We start from the raw sequence: 25,897 nt of genomic DNA, 5'->3' as shown, positions 1-25,897 counted from the left end.
AGAAGTTTAGAAACACTGCAGTTGGGATGCCTGAGTGGCTCAGTGCTTAAGTATCTGCTTTCAGCTCAGGGTGTGATTCTGGGGTCCTGGGATTGAGTCCCACATCAGGGTCCCTGCAGAAAGTCTGCTTCTCTGCCTATGTCTCTGCCTCTCTCTGTGTGTCTCTCATGAGTAAATAAATAGTCTTTTAAATTTTTTTAAAAATTAAAAAAAAATTTAAAAAGAAACACTGCAATTGACTTTTCACCAGATTTGTGTCTCTTAACATTCTTTTCTACAATTCTTGTCTTTTTTTGTCTCCATGCTTCACACTAAATATTTTTATCACCTGTCTTTAAGCTTACTGAACTCCTTTCAGTGCTACTTAATTTTCTATTAAATCCATCTATTAATTTCTTAATATCAGATATTAGAATTTTCAGTTCTAGAATTTCCATATGATTATTTTATATAGATTCCAATTCTATGATGAAATTCTCCATATTCCCATCTATCTTCTTGAACATATTAATCACAATTATTTTTAAACTCATATCTAACAATTCCAATATCTGGGTCACCTGTTTCTCTGGTCTATTTACTTCTCAATTCTGTCTTCAGCATATGTGATCATTTTAATTGAATGTCAGATATTGTGCTTAAAATTCTGTAGATGCATTGGATAATGTCATTTTCTTTCAGAGAGGATTCAACCTCTCTTCTGGAAGACAGGTGGGGACAGATGATCTCAATCCAATCAAATATTGTATTGAATTCAGACTACACTGAATTATTGGAAGTCTTAGTCTACTTCTGGTTAGCCTCCATCTATAGAGAGTATAATCCTCCAGCAGTGCTGTCTGAGAGTCTGAAGTGCCTGCAATGGTCATCTCTTCATTTCAAAGTTTGAGATTCCCTTTTTCTATTTCTTGGCATCACACAACCACCAAAAGCTCCACTGTTTTTCAGCTGCTTTCTGCTTAGCCTTTTAGCCTCTTGTCCTATGCTGCTTAATTGCCAATTGCCTGGTGTCATTCTCTGCACCTTTTTTCTCTTTGGGATCTTGACCCTCAAGTTTTAGTGGCCTCAAAAATCCAACATTCTTTTGCTCTCTAGCTATTAATATTTCCTAAAGCTCTACCACTTCCCTGCCCATTAAAAGTGGTTCTCTGACTGGCTTCTCAATCTCTTACTCCACACCAAAACTTGCCCAGTGCCCTGCGTAGGAAACCAGTATGCTCATCTCACTGAACCTCTCTTCTCTGCAGTATCTGGCCCCTCAAGTCAAGCTCTCTCATGCCTTTGGACACTTAAAATCAAGCCCCTAGCTGTTCTTGGCAGGAAGAAAAGTCTGCCACAAGCTACTACATTGTAGCCAGAAGCAGGATTCTATATTTAGAAATTAGGTTGGATATAAGAAAAACATGTATTTTTCAGTGAGTAATGTTGGATGCTAGACTGGATCATCAAATGCAGGAGTAGTCTCCTGATTCCTTTAAAAGCCAGAGGAAATTTCCAGGGAACTTTGATAATTAAAGATGCATGCATAATAGGGAGTGGATGCAGAATGCGAGGCAGCTAGACAGAATGATTTTTCATGATTTCCTGTGACCCTGTCGATCCTAACTCCTGCCAATACTTAAACACTCAGAATTGAACAGAGCCATGCATTTTCTTCCCACGGTTCTCATTTTGGTTAGCAGCACATAATTCAGAGATGGAGGATTGCAATTCAGAGCAGAAAAATGAAAATATAAGAGCTACATGTTTATATGATGTTTCCAGTTTGATTACAGTCAGGAAATATAGTATGTTTGTACTCTTTCCAAATTCCATGAGCAAAGCTCTTCTAGAAAATACGTTTTTAGGAATAGGAAGAAGGTTTGAAAGGGATTTCATATCATCTAGGTATTTCAAGCTATGGTTTTCCAGGTACATTACACTCCTGTCACATCAGATCTTTGCCAATCTGTTGTAAGAAGGAAGAGAAAGGAAATGCTATGTGTTATCATATGTAGTCATTGTAAGAGCCTTAAGCTTACCTCCTGTCTAATATCATGTGTGCATGTTAAGTAGAGGTGAACATTACAGGCATGAAAGCTCAGTTTAATGGCAGGGATATTATTAACATAATTTTGTATGCCCTATGCAGGATAGACAGGGATGGCCATTTCCTAGAAATGGATTCCTCAAGTGAAGGAAGCCTTCCCAGCAGAAAGCCCACACTGCATCCCACAGCAGCTTGCTTCCTGATGCTCTTTAGTGGTTGGAGGTCAGCAGAGAAAAAACGGAAGGTTTGTTGAGGTGGTTCCAGTGTGAGCAGGAGTCTACACTCCATCACCTACCTCTCTGGTACCTCCCTTTTAGGATACTTTGCAGGGAAGCTTGGGGGTGGTCCCAAGAGCATGAAACTGAGGGGTTGGATGCCCTTAATTATTCAACCTAGGGTTAGTGCTTCAAAGTTGTGCCTGGGTGTTCACTATATTAAATTAGGGGATATGAGTAGATAATCACAACAATTTCACTCAGTTAGAACAGACCATGGATCCAGGACTCCCGTTAGCCAGGTAAAGATACAGAGCAGCAGAGAGGGTGTCTGATACCTCATGCAAAGGGTCTGTACTGGATGAGGAACTTCTCCATAGGCCTGAGTTTGAGGCTTTTCCCTCAGTCTTCTGTCATTACACATTTTGCTATGGAGATTCAGATAAATTCATATATGTTTTGTGAATTTCTTTTTTTCCTCATTTTACCACATATTCCTCAGCAAAATATGCTATAATCTTTTGATAGCTGAAAATATAACTTGTTATCTCTTCAGTATCAAAATCTATGTTGAAGATCCTATGATGGTCACTTTTTTCATTATCTTTACATAACCTACATAAAGCTAAGTGGCTAGTGTTCTGGCTCAACACACAATTAAATTCAGAAGAGATCTAAGACTGGCATTCAAGAGAAATTGCAAACAATTTAAATTCCCAAAGTCTGAGAGAAAATGGCAAAGGGCATTGGCAGTGCAAAATGTACAGGAAAATAATCTTCAAAATTTGCTTTCAGCCATTATTTTTCCAAAATTCCACTCATTGTGGCATGACTATCTTAACCAAATATCTTTCTCAGTATCTCAAAATGACCCAAAATGCTCCAAACTCAAAAATCAGTGGCTCTTACCTTTTCCCCATGTCTCTGCCTTTCCTCCGGCTTTTCTTTTCTTTTTTAAAAAATATTTTATGTATATATTCATGAGAGACACACAGTGAGAGACAGAGAGAGAAGCAGACTCCCTTCAGTGAGCCTGATGCGGGACTTTATCCCAGGACCCTGGGATCACTACCTGAGCCAAAGGCAAAGGCAGATGAAATCGCTGAGCCACCCAGGTGCCCCTCCTCTGGCTTTTCTATAAGCTAAGTCCATTTGGCTTTTTTTAAGGCTCATGTCAGCTCTCTTCCACCAATTATCCAGATCAGCTCCACTAATACCTCAGCTCAGGATCACCAGATATCTCCTTCAGGAATCAGCACTTGATGACAGAGGGTGGGAGGGGCAGGAGGCAGGACGAGAGTACAAACACTATTATTTTAAAACTCATTTTTAAAAAAAAAATATTTTAATGTATTTATCTGAGAGAGAGAGAGAGAGAATGAGCAGCGAGGAGGGACAGAGAACTAAGCGGGGAGCCTGATATGGGGCTTGATTCCAGGACCCTGAGATCATGACCTAAGCTGAAGGCAGATGTTTAATGGACTGAGCCACCCAGGTGCCCCCATTTTAAACCTCTTTAAAAAATCTCTGTCACATTTGTGTTATGAAAGCTCACTTTTTAAAAAAGGTAAAAAACATGTATTACATCAATTTACCTTTGATTTTCCAATCCTAGAAAGAAACTTAGCTGCATGCATTCTCTTTAGTAATAGATAACCCCAAAAAAGGTCACCTACATGGTGAAGTGTTCTGGTCAGATTCCAATGTTCAGGTATGTGTAAACCATGTTTACGCTGATACTTTTGATAAGAGTTACACTTAGGTGTGCGAGTTTTAGCAGCAAGGAATTCTTTCTAGTAAAAACAACCAATATTTAGTTACCAACGTAACATATGCAAAGGATTTTCACACCAATTACCTTATTTTATCTTTATATCTACCCGTGAAAGGGGTATGGGTTTGATAATCATTCCTATTTTATGCACGGGGAAGAAGAGGCTGAGAAAGGTAAAGTGACTTGTCCAGGTACTTACAAGGGTAGGTAGTAACTGACTTTAGGTATTCTGATTTCACATTCCAGAAATTAACCACTTCACTGAATTTCTCCTAATTTTATTCTTTTTGTTTTCACATGCATGTGCACACACACAGACACACATAGAAGCTAACTGAAACATGGCCAAATATTACATATGGGCAGAGTGTGATATAGACACACACACAGACACACACACACACACACACACACACACACAATCATGTATTAAATCAACAAAAATCCACATAGCCACCATTTTCTCTTTCTAAAAGATGCCCTGACCTATGACAGAATAAACAGTACTGGGGGCCAGAACTATGAAGCCAGCTCATGCTTCCCTCCACACTGATGTGCTTTGTTTTTTAAAGTCCTTGCCATTTACATTATTATTATTTTCATTTTCTTGATCACCCGAACCTCAAAGGAAACAGACTAATGATATTCCCGTCGCCCCTCGGTCACCAGGCTCGTGATGGGAATGGAAGCAGCTTGGACCGCCCCAACTGCCCCTGCAAGCCCTTCAGGAACATTTACAGAGCTGCTACTAGAAGCAGCTGGGGTTCCCATTTGCATCTCGCCCTGTCTTACTTTTTCCCCCTCAGAAAAAAAAAATTTAAAAAGCACCCACAATACCCTGGGGGAATTTTCTGGGACAAGCTGCAGGTGCTATGGATATTTTCATTTAATAATCATTCTTGCAATTCAGCACATTTGTAATCCATGTGGTAAACTCTGACTTACATTTCTCCCAGTGGACGCTGGCCAGATGCAGAAACCAAAGAGCTTGGTGTGCCGGTACTGCCTCTTCCTCCTTTTATAGTTTGTGCATTTGGATGTGTTTAGCATGATCTGCGAGTGCAGGCTAAGGAATGTGCTGCGTTTAAAAGACCCTTTTGTTGACATTAAGCAATCGTAAATAGACTCAGAAATGATACTCCTTGCGTTTACTGTGGAGTGCTTTAATTGGACGGACTTCTCATGTGATATCATAAAGAACATATGCATATTTTTGGCAATCCCATTGGATTGTGAAGTGCAGAGGCACATACAGAGCAGCACATTCCTGACATCCATGGGTTGTCTCATATATGTCACCACATCTTCCCACCAGGATTGTTTTCCCCGCACACTTCAAGATGGTAACTTCCCAATCTGTCCAAATTCTATTTGGAATTCTCCTGGACTGTGTAAATGTCAGGGCCAGTTTCCTTTCCATGTGAAGAGCTTTGAAAGGAGAACTGCATGCCTAACTCCCTCATAAATATGAGCCAGAGCATCCTTTTTTTTTTTTTTTTTTTTTAAGGTGTGTGTGTCAGAGGGGAGGGAGGGAAAGAGTTTGGCTAAAAGTAAAAAAAGAAATCTCTTTTCAAGAATGACATTCTCCTTATTTTCACCACATAAACAAAATGTTTTACGCCTGCACAGAGCCAGGTTCCGAATGGTGGATTCTTCTGGCTAAGACATTCCGAGGTTGCACTGAGAGACAGTCTCTTAAGTAGCAAACTACATCGGGGCTACCGCCATCCCTCGCAGGCCCTGAAAAAAGGCAGAAAACAGATGGCACACTTAAAGGAGTAGTTCAAGAGATTTTAACAAAAAGACTATGCTCAAAGGTATGAGAATTAAAGGAATCAACTGAGAATGGGAGCTCTGGGGGACTATATGTACTAAGAAGCTGTTACAACTTCTAGGCCAGAAGGGATCCAGCCAGAGCAATAGCTGTGGAGCTCAGTAGGAAGTGTGGTGTCACTGTAAACCCCAGCCTTGGAAGTCTCCAGAGGAATAAGAACCCAGGTTTTCATGTCCTCCCTGCCCCCAATTCCCTACTAGTATCTCCCTTGGTCCAAACTAGTCAGTCCCTGCCAAGGAAGGTGGCTTGGATGCTGCAGTCTGGAGTGTAGGGAAGCAGGGAGAAGGGTGGAGAAGGGGTTGAGAGGGGCAGAGACTAGCCAGAGACAAGATGAGGCCTCCCCAAAGTCCGGAGTACTCCTGGGTTCCCATATATCATTAGTGACATGTATTCCTCACCACAACTCAATGACACGGTTATAGCTCCATAATACAGAGGGGGAAACTGAGAGCTGGGAAAGCAAAGTAACTCAGACTATAGAGCTTTCTAAAAACAGAACTGCTAGGTTCTTCATAGGAAGGTGATGGGTAAGCTTAAGTGAGCATGGTACTAAACAGAATCTTAGCAATTCTGTCATTGGAAAGCTCCATTTAGGTCTGGAAATTTCTCATCACAGATTGTGAAAAACAGTATCCAAATCTGACTGCCTCCGGACCTCAAAGACACAGGAATGAGGACTGAGATATTGAGAGATGTCAAACCATCTAAAAAAGAAGTAAATAAATCTATCCAGACTAAGTTTAGCTAACAAGAGCTCAACAATAGCAAGGGTGATCATGCAATCTCCAATAATGGAAGTATCACTCAGAAACGGGCAGAGCTTCTGGAAACAGTCTCAAACACAATAGCCACAAGTTTCGGTATTCATGAAAATCTCTGGGATAGCATTCACCCTGAGTTCATGCCTTCATTAGCTTGTCCTGGGAAACTGCATGTGGTATTAGTAGTAGATTTTAATGAGAGCTTAGGGAAATTTACGTATTTCTTGGGCAGTAGAGAAATTGCATTGTAAGTTTTAAAATCACAACAGCAAATCAGAACTCTGCAAAAAGACTTGGGGGAGAATATTCATAGTAGCGTTATTCATGATATCTCCAAGTCAAAAACACCCAAAAGTTCATCCATAAGAGAAGCAGAAAACAAATAGTGCTGTATTCATGGAGCAGAATCACACTCAGCAATAAAATGAATGAACGACCAAATACGCAATGACACGAAGAATACTTCGCAAAAGTGTGTTATGCGAAAGATTCAGACAAAAAAAGCACATGCTGTTTGATTCCATTTACACAAAGTTCAATAGTAGACAAAATTAATCTGTGATGATAGACATCAGGAAGTGGTTGCCTGTGGGAAAGAGGGCTGTTAATTCATTGGAAAGGACACAGGGGACTTTTTGGTGATGGATACAGTTGTCAAAATTCATCAAACTCAATATACAAGATCTGTGAATTTTACTGTCTGTTTACTATACCAAACAAACAAACAACAAACACAAGGGAATGTACCTGCTTTTGTCTCCTGGGGTGGGGGTGGGGGGGAGGGCACCATTATTTCTTTCTGGGGTGAATAGATTGACCAGCTGCTTTAGGTTGAAAAAGGAAGATACGGAATCCCTGAAGCTGACAGGAAGTCAGAGCAAGAGCTAAGCTACTCTGAGGACAGAGGAGAAATTTGAGGGTGGATGAGAACAGTGGAGAGGGAAGGAGGAGGTGATAAGAAAACCAAACTATGGCTGGGGGACATCATGAGGAGGTATCAGCCAAAAGGATATTCTTTGTGCTAAGGGGCGAAAGACTTTTAAGTACTGCAATCTTAACCACCTCTGTTACCCCAATCCTACAGTAAAATCGAATACACATAAAAATAAAACACAAGAAATCTTTTAAAATATGGAGGAAAAGACACTCTGGTCAGCTGGGAAATAGAAAAGAGGACAGCATGGGTCATGAGAAGCAAAGGGTAGCCCAAAAGCAGGTGGGCAGTGAGCATGGGGACATAAGTGGCCCAGAAGTCACAGAAACTGGGGCAAACCTTGAACATCCCTGCCACTCCCCCATGTTTTGGGGAATAAGTGAACATAATACAAACTTGAAACAGCATAATTTCAGCTGACCTCAGCTGGTTACCACAATTTGCGATATTTAAAAAAAAAAAATTGGTCATTGTTCTTAAGTGATGGTATTTTTTTTTTAAAGATTTTATTTTTTAATTCTTATTTATTTATGATAGTCACAGAGAGAGAGAGAGAGAGAGAGGCAGAGACATAGGCAGAGGGAGAAGCAGGCTCCATGCACCGGGAGCCCGACGTGGGATTCGATCCCGGGTCTCCAGGATCGCGCCCTAGGCCAAAGGCAGGCGCCAAACCGCTGCGCCACCCAGGGATCCCAGTGATGGTATTTTTATGCTTATGTATCTCATGTCATTGATTCTAAGAGGCTTACTACTACTACTACTACTACTACTACTACTACTACTACTACTACTACTTTTGAACTATCCTGAAATTTAAAGCTCCTTACAGTTGATAATGTGTTATAGTTTGTCAGCATTTATTCTTTTTTATTGGTGTATAAAATACTATTGAGTATTCTGATGATAGTGTCCTAGATCTGATGGAACTTGCTATTACTGGTGCACATTAATTAGCTAGCTGGGGTGGGCTCATAGCTGTAGAGCCAGTAAGAAGGAAACCTTCATGGGAAAAAGTGGGCTTGGGGGTCAAGGGGACATTCTGAAAGGTAAGACAAAGTGGCAATGGAAACACACAGTAACTGAACGGGGGCAAAGAGATTAAAGCTAAATGCATGTGAAGAGACTTCTCAAGGTCAAGTGGGGAGGGAGGTAAGAGCTCAGACACCAAAAAAAGAATTTTCCCCAAAAGAAAGCCAAGCATGTGGCACAGTCTACTACAACCCGAAAAATGATCATTATCAACAATCTCCATTTCATCTCAGCTATGACACAGGTGTTCAAATAGAGACTCTGAACATCTCCTTTTAGTCTTTTCCATCCCTAGTGTTTCAGCATGAACATATCTGATAGAAAGGAGATAGACCCTGAAAATACCTGTTCCTCTTGGTTTCCACCAGTTGGATCTTGGATACTCAATGGTTCGGGTGGCAGATCCATTCATACTAAGTGCCATGAGTTCACTCTTGCGTTGGACATGGTAGGCCTCCCACCTGAACCTTCAGTTTCCCTTGGGCACGGGGCACTGTGTTAGTCTGCTAGAGCTACCATAGCAGCGTACCATTGACTGGGCAGCCTCACAATACCAATGGATTTTCTCCCAGATGTGGTGGCTGGAAGGCCAAGATAGAGGTCCTGTGCTCTCTGCTTGGTTTGCAGATAGCCACCTTCTTGCATGTCCTCAAATGGTCATCCCCTTCTCTTTGAGCATCCCTAGTATCTCTGTGTGTCTACGTTTCTTCTTAAAAGGACAACAATCAGATTGGATTAGGACACACTCTAACAGCCTCATTTTAACTTAATTACCTTTTTTAAGGTGCCTTCTCTAAATATAGTCATATTCTGAGGTCCTGGAGGCTAGGGCCTCAACTTGTGAATTTGGGGAGAAACACAATTCAGTCCATTACACGCACCAGAGATCATAGTAGGTAATTTTAAGTTCTTCACAAGATTAATTTGAATTTTTCTTTTTATTTTGGGGGTTAAGCTTAAACTGAATTTATTAAACCAATACATTTTTGAGACAGATAATTTTTGTCCTCCTCTGATGTTTCCCTTTTAAAGGACATAGCATCTCTCAAATCAAAACCACAATGAGATATTACCTCACACCTCTCAGAATGGCTAAAATCAACAACATAAGAAAACACCAGATGTTGGTGAGGATATGGAGAAAGGGGACCCCTCTTGCCCTACTGGTAGGAATGCAAACTGGTGCAGCCACTGTGAAAAATAGTATGGAGTTTCCTCAAAAAGTTAAAAATAGGACTACCCTACCCAGCAATCATACTACTAGGTATTTACTCAAAGAATACAAAAATACTAATCTGACAGGATACATGCACCCCTATGTCTATAGTGGTATTATCCACAAGAGCCAAATTATGGAAACAGCCCAAGTATCTATCAATAGATGAATGGATAAAGAAGATGTGGTCTATATATACAATGGAATATTACTTAGCCATAAAAAATGGAATCTTGTCATTTGCAACAACATGGATGGAGCTAGAGAATATTATGCTAAGTGAAATAAGTCAGAGAAAGACAAGTACCACATGATTTCACTTACATGTGGAATTTAAGAAACAAAAAAAAATGAACAAAGGGGCAAAAAGAGAGAGACACACAGAGAGAGGCAAACCAAGAAACAGACTCTCATTTATAGAGAATAAACTGATGGTTACAAGAAGGGAGGCAGGTGAGGGCATGGTTTAAATAAGTGATGAGGGCAGCCCCAGTGGCCCAGTGGTTTAGCGCCGCCTTCAGCCCTGGGTGTGATCCTGGAGACCAGGGATCAAGTCCCACGTCAGGCTCCCTGCATGGAGCCTGCTTCTCCCTCTGCCTGGTCTCTGCCTCTCTCTGTCTCTGTGTGTGTGTGTGTGTGTGTGTGTGTCTGTCATGAATAAATAAATAAAATCTTTAAAAAAATAAAGAAAAAAATAGGTGATGGGGAGTAAGGAGTGCACTTGTGATGACTCCCAGGTACTGTATAGAAGTGTTTAATCACTATATTGTACACCTGAAACTAACATTATACTGTATGTAAACTAACTGGAATTTAAATAAAAACTTAAAAATTTATAAGTAAATAAAAGGACATAGCATTTCACTTTTCCTTTTTTATTTATGTCCCTTTATACAGAGAAACGAGGAATACCTGTTTCTACCTACTGCAACAATTCATGTGAAAGGCCAGTAATATGCCAAACATTTGCAGCTTTTTTCCAAATAGACACAATGTGTTTAAAGCAAGGTGATTCCTTCGAGAATTTGCAGACTCCTTCTTACTCCTTAAAGGAACTACTTTGTGAGATCTGAGATCTGAGTAATCAGGTGATTGATCATTAAGTCTATGAGAATTGGCTGGGTGAGGGGAGAAAGGATTATCAGAGAGGAAATAGAGCAGAACATTCCTTGACTTCCATAGAGAATCAAGGGACAGAATCAAAAGTTTCAGAAACCAGAAATGGAGCTCAAATCAATAATCAAGATCTTTTACATGATTATGATATGCCTGTTTATAATTATGCAATGTGCTGGGCACATACAAAAATTCAACAGCTTCACCATCCTTCGCCTTTTCTCATTTGGCAAAGAATCCATTGTATCCAGAGTTGAGACATTTTTAAGCCTCCTGCAGTCCAGAGGACTCAATGGCCTTAACATATTTTTTTCCTTAAAATAATGACAGCGAATGCAATCTCATACATTTAAGCACAATGTATTTTAACCTGAAAGCAAGAACTTGGATTGGAGTATCTAAGGGCTTACTGAGAGCATCTTCAATGGGAGGCAACATCAAAGCAAGAGACACAGGAACTCAAGTAAATGACAAGAGTGAGTGAGATTAGAAGCCCACCCATGCTTTCCTTCCCAGCCCTGCTGTTGCTACTCCTAAAGTTCATGCTTTCATTACTTTGTCCTGAGAAATTATAGGTAGTGCCTACTTGCTCTCCATACCTCTGGTCTCCTTCCTTCCTGATCCATCCTAGACACACCAGGAGTTCCCTGTTCTTGAAGCACCATTCTGATTTCATTCCTCAAAGGTCTCTCTTGACACCCCATTAACAAGACTAAAACCCATATACATTCTGGATGTCAATGCCCTTTAAGAATTGGCACTAACCAAATTCTCCAACTTCATCTTCAACATTCTTCATTACGAACCCTTCACTTTAGCCCAGAGATTCTCCAATCTAGCTGTAGTGAAAGTCCCAAGAAGGGCCTTTAAAAAACATAGAACCCATATCCTCCCCTATGGGAACTGGGTCTTTAAATCTGGTGTAGAATCTAGGAATCTCCCCTTTTAGAAGGACCCCACTGTTACTGATGTACATCTAGTTTGGATGTTCCATTCAAATTCAATCTTCATTGTTCATTTGAACAAATCCTCTGTGGGTCCTTCGAGCTTACCTCTATCATGAAACTGCCTTTCTCTCTCTTCCCCTTTATCTCACCATCCTTTCTCACCACCAACCACAAAGTTTCTCTCCCTCTTCTTCACTCCCATTCAATATGTCTCTACCTTCCATATGGTCCATCTCACTTTCTACCTTATATTTTAACTGTTTTTACCTCCCCAGTAGACTGTAAGCTTTTCAAAGGCACATTGAACATCTAACTTGCCTTTGTCTCTCCAGAACCAATCAAAAAGTCTAGCAAAAATCAACATACAGCAAGTATCTCTTGACTTAATAGGGCTTGCCAGTGATTCAGTAACCCTAAATCTCTTTAGGAGGAGAAAGGCTGATAAAGATTTTTCATTTCTATAAATATCAGAATCCTATTTTTACAGTAAGTGCAAGCTGAAAACATTTTTCCAAATGAAAAATGTCACACCACATGAGTGAGTCATATAACTTCAGAGTATGTTTCACACCTTTTATAAGCTACACGAGCATGGTTTTGTCTTTCTGTTCTTCATTTTGGAGAAAAGATATCTATTTTCCTTACTCACAATGAAATTTTTGTTCTCATCTGATGAAAATAATTGTTACGAAGTTTGCGAGGTCGGTTGTCATTCACCATGAGGATAGAAGGTAATAAATTAACAATCACATGGAATTAACATATTTAGATAATCACTTAATCTTTGGGGGTTAATCTTCCATTTCTGAATTTCTAAGATTAACTACTCCTTAGAGCTTAGGATCTATTTTAAGACAAAAACAGAACTGACTGAAGAGAACCCCTCAGAGAAAGAATCCTTAGATTTCTCGCACCTGTGGTTTTTCATTGCTCCTATGGAGAGCTTAGGTTGGTGGACACTGGGAGCTTGAAGTACTCCTTGGGGACGTTTTGTTGGAACAGTAGAGTTATTAAATAGCTAAAACGTCATGGGCAATAGATCTAGGTTACAAAGACAATACAAAGAGAGGTTTCCAAAATAATGTCCCCACCTGTAACTGAATGCAGCAGTGATGAATATAATCCTAAACAGCAGGCAATATGAAAAAAAAGTTGCTGAGCTCTGGAATGTATTATAGGTAGTCTTTGAATTCCTATTCAGCCTATTCAAAACTTTCTCCTCATTTTATGAAATCCCAAAACTTACTCTTGTAATGAGTTCATGTCTCATCCTCTATGTTTTTTTTTTAATATCAAAGAAAAAGGAAAATAGTTTAAAATTCCATAAAAGCTCTTAAGAGAATTTTGGAACAGACGGAGTACTTACTGTACCAGTTTACCTTCCATCATAATCTGATCTCCCTGCTCCTCATATACACACAAACATCATTCTTCTAAATTCCTAGATGGCAAATTGCTTCCCCTAAGGATCTTGAAACATTTAGGGAATGTGACTTCCAAAATAATTATTGTTAAGCGTAACTCTTTAAATATTTAATTAATGCTTATTCCAGAGTGTTGTGGTCTAAAACAACCATTTATTATGTTCATGGATCCTGTGGTTCAGGAATTTGGACAAAGCATAACAAGGATGGGCTTTCTGCTTCACACTGTCAGAGACCTCAGCTGAAAGTTTCTAAGAGTGGGGGCTGGAATCGATCACTCATGGATCTTGTAATTGAGGCTAGCTTTTGGCTGAGGGCTTCAGTTCCTCTTCAGGGGGCCTCTCCATGTGGGCTAGTTTGGGCTTCCTCACAGCATGTTGGCAAGGGTCTAAGGTCAATAATCCAGAGATACAAAGGGCCAGGCAGAAGCCACATCACCATTTATGACCTCTTATACAAAATCATGCGACACATTCCATTTATTGAGGTAGTCACGAAATCCCATCCAATCTCAAGAGGAGGAGAAATAGATATTGGCTCTTAATGGGGAGAAGTAAGGTGCTGGAACTGCATGAGGAATTGGGAATCTTATAGCAGCCATTTGTGAATGGGGTTTGTTGACTTTGAGCTTCCCTTGTAGGGTGATCTGGCTGGCTATTTCTGGGGAAGCCTTGATTTTAGTCTTTTCTTTGGGGATAATCATATTGCTTGAAGTATATTCTTTGAATTTCCTGCTTAGGGCATTTGTATCCTAGGAGACTCACTGGGACTGGAAGGGAAAGGACTGGGGAACTCAGCATTCAATGTTGTTATGTATAGAACTTGGTTATCTCCTGGTTTTCAGCAGGACACTCTATCTTCAATTACACCAACATCTGTGCCAGCCAACCCCCAATTCAAAATTCTTCTGTTTTACCCTCTTCAGAGAATAAACATCTAGTACTCTGTAGGCCTGGGGAGGGTCAGTTTGCCAGTGGCACAGATTTTAGAAGACCTAAAAAATCTGACTGCTTTGCCAGTGATTTTTACCCAATTCTATTTATTTTTGTTCCCACCACTATGTCCTGTTCAAGGGTAACTGAAGCTGTCCATCTTGAGCATTCTGAGGAATCTGTGATAGGTAACCACTCTGGTTTGGGATTCAGCTGTTTGGTTTGCTAGCTCAGTTACGATTTTCTGTACCCTTTCCAGCTTCCAAATACAATTGTTGTCTTCCTCTTTATTTTCCAGTTCTTTGAATCTCCTCCTTGTGGCTTTGGTGGGGTCTTGACAAGGGGGGTGACTTTAGATATGCATATTTGAGCTTCCATTTTAGTCTATGAGTCTCTTAAGTCTCTTTCAACCATTGTTCAGGTGATATGATTAGTAAACAACTAAAGATCCTATTTGCTCTTCTTTCAACCTGCTCCTCTTTTTTAGCTCCTCTTTTTTACACTCTTAAAGTATAAAAGTGAATTTCAGGTGTGTTCTAACCAGTACAGATTATAACTGTTATTCCATTTGTTGTGGCATTCAACTCAATGCTTTTCAAACTATGTAAGGCAAGATAGTACCGTCCCTTGAGTCATTAATAGGTATGGTCAAAGAAAGTCTGGAAAATACCACGTGCTCTCCTCTCAAACATTTACAATACTATAAATCGAGAAAGAAATGTATTTAATTTTTTTAATCCAGTGTTTCTAAAACATTCGACTATATAATCCCTTTTATGGAGAATATCTCATCAAAGTGGGGTTCACTAACCTCTTGCATCAGATCATTTGGAATTCTTTTATATATTTGGATACAGATCTCAAATCAAGATTGGGCCTGTGGAATCTGCAATTTAAAACAAACAGCTAATTCTTATTCAACCTGACATTGCTGGAGACCTTATTCTCCACCATTTGAACCTCCATATCAAGGAATTCTTGCCTTGGCCCCTCCCCCATGCTTTATGTATTCTACTCTTTAGGGAGAAATGTTTTTCTTGAGCAGTGAACTTGGCTTACACCCTGCATCTCTCTCCTCTCTTTGGGATCTACTTGTTGCTAGGAGAATATATTTCACCCTGTGGGGTAGGCTTTGCCCTGAGGGAGGAAACTTGTGATTATCCAACTGTTCCAGAGACGTAAGTTTAAAAAGTGTATCTAATACAGGATTAAAACAGTAGAAAATCAATCTGCTCACTCAAAGTGTTAAAGGTGATATTTTATTCTAGGTTACCTATGTTCATCTCTCAATTGGTTCTGAACTGAGGCATGTTATATATTGAGAGGAATGTATTGAGCTGCCTCAAACCTCAAATTTACATTTGAGCATAACTGACCTAAAGGTAAACTTCAAAAACCTATGACCAAATATAAGTACATCATATAATGCAGTAGAAAACACATGGCTATTTATCTTTTTGGTTTTCTTTCTTTCCTTTTTTTTTTTTTTTTTCTTTTTGAAATTTACAATCATGGGAAGAGCAGACAAGGTAAAGAGGCAGTAACTGAAATTCATTTATTTGGAAGTAATTCCCAAGGATTTGAAAATAGCCAGATCCATCCTTCATATTTCTTTTAAGATCCCTCTTAAGACAAGCAGGGAGATAGAAGATCAGCATGGTAACATCTGGTTTGTTTAGGAATAGAAGGGATGTAGTAGATGAGTTCTTGGAAGCATTCTTAAAAGATGTGGAAGGAGAACACCTGGAAAAGCCCACTCTCTATTAAAGGGAGGCTGCAGGGAACCAGGCAGAGGAGGTCATGCTGAACAAATCGAATGGAGTTTCCTTGATATATCCCTGTCATGAAAGATGAAGGAGATTTAGTGGCTGCATAAAGAGTACTTTGATTTTAAATAAGATTTGACAAGATTCCACATCTGGGATTAATGGTCAAGGAGAAGTCATTGAAGGTAGGTAATGTAGGGTGCAAGTTATAGAACCAGCCCAAGACAGGGAGATGGATGAGGCAGGGAAGAGCTTTGTGACTTGGAAAAGGATTACCTGCATGGAGGAGGGGACAGTAGGAATAGAAAATGGTCAGCCGTGTTGGGATAGGTTTTATTTATAATATGCATTGAAAGGGAGGCAAACAACAGAACAAATGCACCAAATCTTGAGATGATTCTGAAACTCGGACTCAGCAATCTTAGCAAATTACACTGCATATGGATACAGGTCCTTGGCTATGACATGGTGCCTTGGGCAGAGGGTAGGAAATCAATATAAAGCAAAGAGACCATAACTGATGAGCCAAGGAAGGAAACAGCCTAATGGTATTTCCTGAGGCCAGAGCTTTAGATGACTGTAGAGTTAGCCAAATTTGTCTTCGGTGTTTCTAGCTTCTCTTTTTGAGCCGTCTCCTTCAAATCTCCCCTTCACCTGCACCAGAAACCACCCCCAATCTCAACCCCAACTTCCTGAGTTTCAGGCATTCTAGTGTTGTCACACTTTCCTCTCTTCCTCCTATAAAAACCTAATGTCAGTAAAGTATCTAACTCCCCCTAAGGGATAAATGTGTAGAGAAAGTGTAAGGCATTACTCTTCCCCTGGGCATTTACATTTTAATGTGAGACAAAAACTTGAAGTCAGATATTATAGCTGTTGTGATAGGATTTCAGAGCAGGCAGGGCATGGGGAGGATATAGTAGGGTTATGATGTGTCCCTGAGGTCACTCATGGCTGCTGTCTCCTGCACCTGGTGGTAATATCAATGCTGGTCCTGCCAAACAGTATTCTGGTCTTCAGTGCTTCTGAAAATATACAGTGAAAACAGAACTCTAAAAACTGATTTTGCAGAGGAAAAAACATTATTGGCAGGATCCCATGGTATAACATTATGGTGCAAGAGTATGAGGGAGGAAAGAGCAACAGGAAAGGATACTCAAGCCCAGAGACATTCAGGCTCTAAGGACTGCAAACCTTTTCACCTTCAACATCATCATCCTCATCCCGATGGAAATCATATCCTATCCAACTGCCGCTTCTTCCATAAAGACAGGAACAGACATGATTTTATTGTTCACCTTCTTTTACTAACAGCATTAGAAGAAATAAAAAGATGTTTTCTACGATAAATCCTCATATAAACTCAAGGAGAAAAGGGAAGGAGGAGAACAAAGTGGACATTAAGCCCTGTATTCAGCTACCGTGGTCTTTCCTGCTTATTTGGAATCCCAGAAAGGTGCAATTACTTAAGTGACAACGATTTTCCTTTAGAAATCTACTAGATTTCTCTCTAAAGACACAGTAATGCACTTATAAAGGAAGATGACTGTGTTCCTACAGCTTCTTCACTCTTACCCAGAAGTCAGACACTCAGCAGCCTCAACTAGCAGAGACACAGCTGAGAGGTCAGTATGAAAAGGCACTGAGTGTCTGAGGGACTCTCAAACTCTCCAGAAACTTAATCAGAAGAATCTCTCAGACCCTCACTGGAGCTCAATTCCATCGTCTGCATCAGGTTTTAATAAGGCTAATTACCTAGTTTCTCATCCCAAGATTAGAGTCAGGGCATAAAAGAGTGAGCATAAGCTAAGACAACTTGATAGAAAAGGAAAAGAAAAAAAATTATGAAAGGGACACAAGGACTTTAAAGCATTCAGTCTGAGGCCACCTGGATCTGGGACAGAATCCCGCTATTCAGGGTGTCCTGAAGCCTCACTGTGTCACAGCAGATTTCCAACTTTGCTCTCCACTACTCTCTCTCCAGTTCATTCCACTCTGGCCGTCCTGGCCATGCTGTTCCAAGATCACACCTGATCTCAAGTCAGAGCCTTACGTTACTATTGCCTCTGCCTATAATGCTCCGAGGCAGCTCATCACATGGCCAGCCCCCTACTCTGCTCAAATCCCTTCACCATTCCTTAACTAGCCACCCTCAATCTGCAGCCGATTACCCTGTTCTATTTTCTTTATAAATGACAATTACCATTTGGGATCATGCGATTTATATACTTTTCTGCTTATTTCTTTTCTGCCTTCTTCCCTTTGAATGAAAGCTTCATGAAAAAAAGAATCTTGCCTTGACTGGTCACAGCTCTATCTCCAGAACTAGAAAGGTGGGGGGGGGGGGGAGTAGCCACTCTATAAATACTTGTAAAGAACTAATAGAGGAGGGGTCCCCAGTGATACCACTGAATCTTCCCTAGAGGGTGACGTTATTGTCAGTGTCCTCTCTGTGAAAAACAGAAGCATCTTTGTACATTTAGTACATCTCCTGCTCACAATGGATTGTTTGTATTTGCTGGAAATTCTCAGTCATCTGGAAAAATCTGATATTGTGAAAGAGCCCTTTCTGCAAAAGGGATACCAAGAACGTGGTGAGGAGAGGTGGTTGCCTGTTTTCCCTCGCTAGATAAAAGGAGGCCACGAGTCTTTTTGCAGTTCCACTCAGGAGCCAATAAAATAGAAACAAAACACACATGTGCCAAGAGTTAAGGGACAAGGCGGAAGTGGCTTAGGTTTGTGGTCTGTTACCACATGACAACATTGAGTTGGAGCCAAGGTATTTTCTGTTCTCTCCAGTCTCTGGATGTTGGAAGGCTCTGCTTTGGAACAGAGGGGATCAGCATGTCACAGAAGAGGAACTCCATGCCTGGCGCAGGGGTGTGAAAGCGTCAAGGAAGACACATTTCAGCAAACTGAAGAGTTAGGAAATTTAAAGTTTCCCCTCTGAAAGGGTAAGTAAATTATGGGCCAGGGCCAAATCTGGGCTCCCCCCCCCCTTTTTTTTTGAGGGGATGGGGGTAGTTTTAGTTTTTATTTTATCAAATAGATTTTTTAAATTTTTTTTAAAACACCTTCTCATATATACTTAGAATCTTAGAATCTTGCTAGTTCCTAAGAAACAAAATTAGCATGGCATAGTGGAAAGGGCATTAGTGTGGACGTTGGGGGATCTATGTTATTACTCTGACTCTTCCACTTACTCGTTATGTCTGCTGCCTGTTTTTGTGAATAAAGTTTTATTGGAACATAGCCACACTCATTTGTTTACACGTTGTCCATGGATGTTTGCCTATTATAATATCAGATTTAAGTAGTTGTGAAGGAGACCACATAGCCCACAGAGCCTAAAACATTTACTATCTGGCTCTTTCTAGAAAAAGCCTGCCAATCCTTCCCCTACACCAGTAGTATGAAAAGAAATATGTTGTTATACCATATGAATTTGCTGATATTTGACTGTTTTGATTTTTAAAACATCAATTTCATATAATTCAATTTGAGTTTGTTCTTTAAAATCTGTTCTTCAATATCCATCTCAAAACCATTTCATCCATAAAGGTTTCCCCAGTTCTTCCAAACAGATGGGAACACTCTTCTCTGAATCCCCATAGAACTCTGCTCCTATGATTGGCTGATTCTATGTTTGTATAATAGTCATTCCATGTATAGCTTCTCATCTACTACTAAACAGTACTATTAACAGGCTAAATCGTGTCCCCCTCCAAAATTCATGTTGAAGTCTAACCCCCAGTTCCCCAGAATGTAACTGTATTTAGTTTAAATAAGTAGTTTAAAGAAGTAGTTACGTTAAATGAAATTTATAAGGTGCGCCCTAAACCAATATGATGGGTATCTTTCTAAAAATAGATAAGGACACACAGAAAGACACCATAAATGGCACACAGAGGAAAGAAAATGTGAAGACATAGCAAGAAGGTGGTAGTCTAAAAGCCAAGGAGAGAGGCTTAGAAGAAACCAAATCTGCCAGCAGCTTTTATCTTAGACTTCTAGCCTCCAGAACTGTGAGAAAATACATTTCTGTTGTTTGATTATGTGGTATTTGTTTTTATTTCTGTGGCATTTTGTTATGGCAAACTAATACAATATCTTAAGAAGAAAACTTATTCCTTCTTTCCCTTTGCATTCCCAATAGCATCTGGAGATGCTTGTCTAGTATTTATTTGTTGATTAAACTTCACAGAATTGAGTGAAACAAAATGTATACCATGATGTGTCTGGGGTTTTTGATTTTTCCATAATTCCTAGAGTGTAAATAAGAATTTTCTATTCAGAAATGCTCTAGAAGCCTCTAGAATGGCACATTCAATAAACATTTATGAAATGCTCAGCACAAATGTCAACTTACACAGTTCTGATGATTTACTGTTTTCAATGAAAATTGCAGAAGTGCATTATCCCTTTCTTGGTCTACTCAGGCAGAGAGAATATCTACAGTGCCGGGTAAGAACTCTGTCAATTAGAATAGCAGGCCCTTGGCAGCCAATCCTGAATAACAATCTTCAGGGGAGACCAATAATGAACATTAAACAGAAATATTAAATGTGTAGCTCTAATTTACATTCCAGATGTCAGAATCTGCAAAAATGGGCAGTGCAACAAAGATCAAACAATCTGAAGAGCCAACACTTTCCTGGTTTATCCACAATCCGTTGAATAAGAAGTAAGAAGTGTGACTGCTTCACATGGGACTGTAGCCAAACCCAACCTGAAAGAACTCGTTTTGCAAACATCTCCCAAATGCAGAAGCTTTCCTGGTTGTTCGTTTCTAAATGAACAAATAAAAGGTTTCAGTATGAACAATGTCCAGATGCCCCAGAAGCCTGATCTGTTTGCCAATTCCATTGACCAAACACACATTCTACTCCTTTTAGATTTCAATGACAGCACACAGTGAGAAGCATTGTTTTATTTGCTAAGGATTTTACCAACTTAAAGCTTGATGAGCAGATAGCTAAGGAGACACCACCGGGCATTCTGATGGATTGGAAAATCAGAAGTCATTGAGTATTGTCAATTCTGATTTTTCCCAGACCCATACATTTCACCCAGGGAATTTCCACACAATTATTGGAAAACCTGAACCACATTATCCCTAACCAAGTCCTAGTTTTTAGTGGCATAAGAAACCTCCTCCTTGAATACACTGAAGGCTTATAAACACATGGCCACTGTGGCTTAAATTCTCAATAGAGTGTGATTAGCTTTTCAATGATAGGTTCCTTAAGTGTCTCTGGAAAATAATGCCTGGTCACTAGTTTGCCCTTGGCCACTGGATCAAGCAAAAGAAGTATTCCAAGTTGATACCACAAACCCTTTTTCTCTGTGTGTGGTAGGGGCTTTTCCTAAGAAGTTGAAATTCCTATTGTTAGTCCCTGGTGTTCAATAGAAACATGACTTGGTGACTCCAAGTAAACAAATCATAAATCATTTCATTAAATCCACATCAACGGACCCACATACAAATGTGACAAAGGTGGATGTGTAAAAAAAAAAGGTGGATGTGTAGAGCTATACATATCTGCATAAACTAGGTAGGACTCACAATAAGATTGTTCAATTAATTAAATAATCTGGACTTCAGGAGATTTATTTTTATTATTATTTTTTTTATCCAGACTTATCACTGTTCTACAAATGAACCATTGTCCTAATGATTTCCAATCTTTTTCATGGCATGTAGTAGAACTTTGGGAATGACAACGCATGTACAATTCTTTCTGTGGCCTAAATCTTTAATGCACCAAATGCATATTTTTTAATGACAATGTTTATCACATCACCCTTATATCCCCAACACCCTACTGCCACTGCACCCAAAACTTTCCATGGCCCTTTGTTCCCAGCCTATTAAAATTAAGCTTCTCCATCTCCCACATTTTTTCTCCAAATTTCTCAATCCTCTCCAAAATACATCTGCCATTTACATCAAGAATGTTTCTTCCATGTCTCCAAAATAACTGAGTCTTTTCCTTCTATTTCTTCCTGCCTACCATTTGAAGGATTTCTTCCAAACTTCAAACTCCAGTTCAAAATGTAATTCCTTGAAGTTTGCAGAATGCAAACAACATTCCTACATTCATTCCTATAGCACGGATCCTCCAGACCACATAACTTAGCAATTAATTATATTTTTAAATACTCTTGTTTTATGTGTTTTGGTCAGGTCTCCCTAAAATGCAAATTTTGTTCATTGCTGTATTCTTAGTACCTAGAATAGTGCCTGGCACATGAGAGGATTTGATAAATATTTGTTGAATGAATAAATGATTAAACAATGTCTCCCTAGAGAACCACCTGGAATCTCTCAAAGCTAAGGACCATTATTATTACCCTTTTATATTTACTCCCCACAATCCACTGTGGAGTACATCCTCTTTACCCAAACACTCATCATTCTCTAATGCCTGGTAACTGATAAGTCAGCCAAAAGTCCAACCACTGACTGTAGTTCGATGCCAACTTTGGAGATGAATACAATGCAATGACCATGTTACTGTGGGCATTGCCTAAATTCTTCCTAGGGAAAGAAGAAAAGAATAAAGAGAATGAGAGAAAAAGATCTATTAAGATTGTCAAGAAACTGATTGTCCTTAAAGTTGAAAATCAGATCATCCATCATTTAGGGAGCATGGTCCTTCTTACTTATAATGTTTCATATAATCATTGTTAGGGCTAATTATGTCTGCTCTACACAGAACAAAGCTTATTAAAAAATAATACCTCCTCAGATTTCTATGTGCACACATACCTCTGAAGTAGACAGCCAGATAAGTATTTATTTATTTATTTATTTATTTATTTATTTATTTATTTGAGAGAGAGAGAGAGAGGGCATGAGTGGGGGCGGGCAGCAGAGAGAAAGGGAGAAGCAGACTCCTCACTGATCAGGGAGCCTGACTTGGGACTCAATCCCAGGACCCTGGGATCATGACCTGAGCTGAAGGCAGACACTTAACCAGCTGAGCCATCCAGGTGCCCCAAGGCAGGTAAGTATTATTATGCCCATTCCATGGATGAAAAAACCAGTAGATTTGTCTTGTCAATGTGATAGGGATACTAAATGGTAGAACTAGTTTGCCTCCCATTTTTTTCATGATGCTTTTTACAAAGATCTATAGTCGTAAAGATAATTTTAATGTCAACTCACTTTCCATTTTTTGGAACCCTCCTCTTTTTTTTATCTCTTTAGTACTTCTAATGGCCTATCTTCCTTCCCTGATTCTCATGAAAATCTGATCATTGCTAAAATGAGCAAAGCAAATTGTAGCAATTCTGATTGTAGCAGGGTAATTCTCTGAAATAGCAATCAATGCACTATTACAAGCTATTTCTTCATGTCAACATTACTCAAAAACCTAGATTTTTGTTTTTGAACTGAATTTATTGCTTTAGGGAAGGAAAAAACACAGAGAATAGAAGAATCAGATTTTGACTTTATGTTTCTTAAATATACTCTAGAAACAGAGCATAACCTCGAGAGCCAAGGCTTTCACTGTGAGAGCCAGACTTTTACGTTAGAGAAAAGGGTTTCTGAATCTTCAGCAACTTGGATGGAATCAGAATACAAATCTTATACTATAAATAGTAGTATAAGGAAGAAGGCAGATATCCCCTCAGAAATTATACTTGATCTAAGCCAAAAGGCTGAGAAGCAAACTCCCCCAGAAATTACATAGCTTTGATCTGCTAGAAGAACAAGAGAATTGAGATGGAAAGTGGGGCAAGATTTAGTAGTTGTTGCACAGATCTCAGAGGAGGGATGCACATCTCCATATTAGCCTTCATATATGGCCAGTACTAGCCCTAGAGGAAGATGATAAAAACTCTAACTAGATATAAAATGTAACCAGAGAGGACTGGCATCTCACTTCCTGTCCAGCAGCCTGATTTGAGAGCCTCTCTTATGTGGCCTCTCCAACCTCAGTGCAGTGAAGCAGGAAGGAAAGTTGGGACCAGTCAAAAAGAAAGAAACTGAGACCATCTTCTGAATGTCCTCTAGCCCTAGGGAGCCGAGAGAGCATCTGAACATATCCTATATCCTTGAGGGAGGACTGACAAGGGGGCATTATTGGCAGTGATGGCATGGGTGGGACAAACCTGGACACCAGCAGGAGAGACAGAGGTCAGTGTCACTGTACCTGAGGTAAATCTCATTAGTGACCACAAAAGTCAAGGACAACTATGCCAGCCCCTTGCCATAATGCCATCACCTGCATACCAACCCCTCCAAAAACACTTTGATATCACTCCGGGCTTACAAAGGATGTGGGAAAGAACAGAGTGACTGGGCTTCAATTTAGGCCTGCCTAGAAATGACTAAAGTTCCCGCTATTGGGCAGAAAGGGGCTCAAGGGAGTCAGCATTTGGTTCCAGAAACTTTGAGAATGTCATAGTTTTGCACACCTGCATTTCTACCAGAGATACATGCGGCAGGTGATAGGCTGGGAAGGATGAAGACCACTGTGGGACACTGAGCCAGCACAGGAATGCCAGATCCATTTCAGAAGCTGGGTCTGTCTTCAAAGGGTTTTGACTCGCCGACCTCTGGCTGGCCTACGCCTTCTCCTCAGACACACCAGACAGACGAGTAAACACAGATCACAAGTGGACCACATGTTCCTATTCTTCTTCCAAGTGCTTTGTGGCTGTGGGCCTCCCCCACTCCAGACTTTTCATCTAGGTCTTCCTGACTGATGCTCAGGCCCCACAGAAGCCCCCCTCCTCCTTCTCGCAGCCAGATAATGGCTCAAAAGACAGCGATCCCATTTACGGGGGCTTCCCAATATTGGCAAAAATCTATACCCACAGCTTCTCTCATATTCATGGTCTAGAGTGCCCGAAACCTTGACTTTACTCATTGCTTTCAACAAATCATTTTTCTCTGCTGGTATATCCCTTTAAATGCTGACGTTCCCAGGTAGAGGCCCTGCTATGTTCCTAACACTTCACTATGAAGATATTCTTATATTCTTTCCCTCTGTGACATGGGTGACCTAGAGATGCAGAAAGACAGTGAAATTAGGAAGAAGGTGAGGACCCAGAAAGGGGGAAAGTGGGTCCAGAATGGGAAGTTTGGAGGAGCCAGAAGGAACTTTGCCCATCATATTTCTTGAGGATACACTCAAGTGTGCAGTGAACTGCCTCTGTAGGTGGCTAGAAGAAATAAAGTCCAGGTCAAAGACCAGGCTGCCTGACGGAGGATGGAGGATGAAACTGTGAACACAGATGCTTTCTGATACACCTGTATCCTGTGGTTCCAAGTCAGCCAAACTATGCATCCACTGTTTTAGAATGGTAGTCCAGAAATCTCCATCTTATCATTGATTTTCTTAGCATTCAACTCTTAGCTGAAGCTTAAACTCTTTTGCAAGTAAGGAAATGACTCCCTTAAACCAGCATAGCACAGAAGCTAGAAGGGAATTTTGTAACTATCTTATCTGGTCCTTTTCTGCACCACAATGCAATAAAGGCAGCAAGTCCCAGTTTGAGCCTCTAGAAATTCACTTTCGATTTTTACTTTAGTTGGAGAAAGAGTGGGTGAGGAGAATGAAGTGGATCTCTGAAAAATCCATAGAAGCTGCATCAGACACACTGTGGGAACAGGCGGCTGCTCACAGGAGTGCCCCTGGGGCTGAGAGTAGCTGTGGGAGAAAGCTCAGCCGCCTTCTTGAGAACATCCTTGGAGACCATTTCAATTCTCCTTTCACACCTGGCATGTATTTATGCGGTACCAGAAAAGCGATTTTTACTTTTAAATTATGCATGTGGATTTGCACCTTTATTCTATCAGAATCAAACTAAATGTTACTCCACAACACTCCATATAAAGTTAATGATAAAACGTGACTAGAGCTCTTTCCTGAAATATGACATTCTTCAGGGACCCTAAAAGTATT

The 25,897-nt window shown here is 40.1% G+C and overlaps 1 protein-coding gene and 1 long non-coding RNA gene across 2 annotated transcripts in view; one reads left to right on the top strand and one right to left on the bottom strand.

Moving 5' to 3' along the window:
• OSR1 (odd-skipped related transcription factor 1) overlaps positions 1–25,897 on the bottom strand; it is a 363,752-nt gene that overhangs the window by 93,783 nt on the left and 244,072 nt on the right.
• Positions 18,483–20,805, top strand: LOC144281188 (uncharacterized). Its single transcript, XR_013349667.1, has 2 exons — positions 18,483–18,931; positions 20,567–20,805. It is a non-coding gene; the product is annotated as an uncharacterized LOC144281188 (long non-coding RNA).

The sequence above is a fragment of the Canis aureus genome, chromosome 12, assembly GCF_053574225.1.
Source record: "Canis aureus isolate CA01 chromosome 12, VMU_Caureus_v.1.0, whole genome shotgun sequence".
Classification (NCBI taxonomy): Eukaryota; Metazoa; Chordata; class Mammalia; order Carnivora; family Canidae; genus Canis; species Canis aureus.
The sequence above is the reverse complement of the archived record's forward strand: the minus strand, read 5'-3'. Positions and strand labels throughout refer to the sequence as shown.